This window comes from Eumetopias jubatus, unplaced genomic scaffold (genome assembly GCF_037043125.1).
Source record: "Eumetopias jubatus isolate StellerSeaLion01/CBP00866 unplaced genomic scaffold, mEumJub1_p1.0 scaffold_5, whole genome shotgun sequence".
Classification (NCBI taxonomy): Eukaryota; Metazoa; Chordata; class Mammalia; order Carnivora; family Otariidae; genus Eumetopias; species Eumetopias jubatus.
Genome location: NW_028274811.1, coordinates 65,839,280 through 65,842,704, shown reverse-complemented (window position 1 = coordinate 65,842,704; position 3,425 = coordinate 65,839,280). Strand labels below are relative to the sequence as shown.

The following is a 3,425-nucleotide window of genomic DNA, read 5'->3' as shown; positions in this document are numbered from 1 at the left end:
GGTCCTCCACCTACCTGCTGAGCAATTTTAAACATGTTTTTTTTTTTTCCTTAGTCTAAGTTTCCTCAATCATGGAAGGAGAATAACACCAGTTATTCCATAAGATTGTTGAAAATCATAAGAGATTTTCTGCAGAATAAATATTGCAGAATAAATATTTTTTTTAAAAATAGGAAATAGAATGGGACAGCTTTGATTCAATACTTGTGAGCTCTATGACCTTGAGCAAGTCATAAAACTTTGTAAACCTATGTTTTCTCATTTGTCAAATGGGGAAGTTAAAAGTAGAAATTTCATTGGGTTCTTGTAAGATTAAATGAAACAACGTAAGAGATGTACTGGATTTTATGACTTCTAGGTATAAAACACTCATTAAATGTTAATTATTAATTGACTTCAGAGAAGATACACAGACTTCTGTCATTTCACTGGAGTTCTAATATTTATAATCATGCATATTCTGAACAAAATACTTGTTGGAATATTCCAAATTCATGGCCTGCCTCCTCACTGAGCACTGCGTTCCTGATCCATGGCTCTGTGTAATTTATTTTTTTCTCCTGGTAGGCTTGAATTGGATCTAATTCCAAGTCACTTGTTTGGCTCTCTTAAATTACATTTGGTAATAACTGTTGATAAAACAAAATTAAGACATTGGCATTTATAATGAAGAAACTTAGCAATGAGGATAGGAAGAAAATGCAACTCTTCAGGCAGAAGAGAGAAGAAAAATTTAAAAAATGAAGAAATGTCACTTTAAGAAAAACATACTCTTGGTGTTTGGTTTCTTTTTTTTTTTTCTTTTGACCAGTGACACTTTTCTTTAATAATGCACAGCAATACCCACAACACAGTGCACCCATTACTTGGGGGAATGATGATCGGACCTCCAGCTCTAAGAAAGGTCCAATTTAAGGGACATAAACACCCAAAACAGCAGCAATGACTCTTAACAAGAGGAGTACTCAGGAAAGGAAGCCGTAACTACCTTATCTGGGCTAAAAAGGTTGGAATATACTTTAAAAATATACAAGGAGTTGAGGGAGTATCCCATAACTTGGAAGTAGTTACAACCAAAGGGAAAAGGCTCTTTTTTGATACTGGGGACACAAAAGGGAGGGGTGGAGGGGTGGGAGAAGAATCAGCAACTCACCATGGTTACCACACTCACCCTTCCCGATTGCCACTCTAGCCATAGGAGCTCAGATCTTAAACCAAGAAAAGATAAAACCTTCCATATAAAGGGACAATCCATACCATTACTCACACTGCCCTCCAGGCACACTAACAATCTAGCCAATGCTCTAAGGTTAACCCCCATCTAAATGCTCTATTCACCAAGGATGTTAAGAGTCCACCCTCCAGTACAGTGAAAAAGCATTGCCATTATTGCCCCCCAAACCCCAATATCTCCTCCTCAGAAACTTCTAAAAATCAGGCTTTTATTCCGGAGGGGCCTCATCCTCCACAAACAGAACCTCTTGGTAAAAGCATTAACAGAAAACCAACAAGAGCGATAGCCCTTTAAAGACACCAGTCATCTAAAAACTAGTTATTTAATGATTACTTATCTTTAATGGGAAATTATGAGTTGGGATGGGGGGGTGGTTTAACAGGGATTCTGCTCCCCAAAGTGTTGCTTAGGATGCTCTTGCCAGATTCTTTTTATGTAAAATGAGGTATAATGCTGATACTGGGCTGAGGCAATAAATTCAGAGTGAAACAATGATATATGCTCGACCAAGAAAAGGGAAAAAAATTAAAAAGACAAGATAATTGGGGAAATCAAAGGAAAGGATTTCTGTGCTAACAGGCATAAAAGTCTTAGGAGTTCCAAACTAAAGCCATGTGGTAGACACTGATCTAACTAAGGTAAAGCCTCTAAATCCCATGTATTCTCCATGTATTTTAAAATCCATGTATTTTAAGTCCATCACCCATAATGCTTCACCATCAACACCAACAGCTGTATCTCTACCCCAAACCCCTCCCTTTACTTATCCAACCTATTTTCTGCATACAGCCTGTGTTCAGCCGTCTTCCCAAAGAGGGTGGTTCACCTTGAAACTCTGTGTTGTCAAGGCCCCTGATGGCCTCCACTGCATCCTCTGCCCGCTCCATGTGTACGAAGGCATAATCTTTCACGATGTCACATTCGATGACTGGACCATACTCCTCAAACTTGGCCCGAAGCTCTTTGTTGGTACAGGTGGGGCTGATATTGCCCACATGCAACTTTGTGGAGGTTTTGCTCTTATTCTTGCTGGCTTCCACGTTGATGTTCACCCCATGCAGCTTGTAGTGGTGCAGGTTGCGTATGGCATCCTCAGCCGCCGTCTTGTCCTCTATGTGCACAAAGCCGTAGTTCTTAATGATGTCACATTCCAGCACCTTCCCATACTGCTCAAAGAGTGAGCGGATCTCCTGCTCTGTGGCCTCCCGGGGCAGGTTTCCAATGAACAGCTTCACCATCTCGACACAGCCCGCACGGAAATCAGCAGGGGCTCTTCCTCGCGGCGCAGACGCTTCTCTGGTGTTTGGTTTCTAACAGCAGAAGCCATAAAGGAAATTTTTTTTTAAATTATTGCTAATTAGTCCAGAAAAATCTTAGAAGCTTGACCTCATTCTGACTGCTATAGTGACTATTTGGAATGCTGAACAGAATTGTTATGGTTTACCTATTTCAGAACAAAGATGTGCCCTCAAGAACATGAGATAATACTCCAGTTTCAGTAATTCCTAATTCGAAATTAGGACTAACTATTTTTTATATTTCCACTGCTGGGAAGAAGGTAGATCAGTATGAGTATTGATAAGTTTGTTAGCCCTCAATATCCTTTGAATTTTTAGTATTACTTAGACTCTGGAACGGTTAATCTAACACACACACACACACACACATACACACACACACACATGCTGACATTTGGTAAGTGAACTTAATATTCACACAGCCAAATTTTGACTCATTGCTGCAGAAAAAGATGTTAGTATTACATAGATGTTGGCTTTCTGTTATTTATATTCATTTAAAAATAAAAATAAAGCATAGCAGATGTGTTAGAGCCTGAAATAGATAATGGTGTGCATCAAACTATAGGGAATATTATCAATACAGTATTAATCTTATTTAGTTATTTGTACTGGTAGATTCTGTCATCAGTTGGAAGGTTCTTAATTAAGCTATTAATATTGCCTTCATGATTTCATATAGGTACTTGGAAGCTATGAAAGCCTAGACTAAGAAATCTGAATAATGTGAAAAAACTGTGGCAGCTAATTGAATTCTGGAAGTCCTTAAGTTGTTCATTAATGCTGTAGCTGGAAACTAAAATGTTTAATGTATCACTTATTATGGAAAAGAAATTTCCCACTCTGTGGAACTGTAGCACAGACAATACCAAATTATTTCAAAGGACAAAAAA

The 3,425-nt window shown here is 38.5% G+C and overlaps 1 pseudogene; it reads right to left on the bottom strand.

Annotated features, from left to right (window-relative positions):
- Positions 1 to 1,974: 1,974 nt before the first annotated feature.
- Positions 1,975 to 2,524, bottom strand: LOC114217621 (RNA-binding protein 4 pseudogene; annotated as a pseudogene).
- Positions 2,525 to 3,425: the final 901 nt, after the last annotated feature.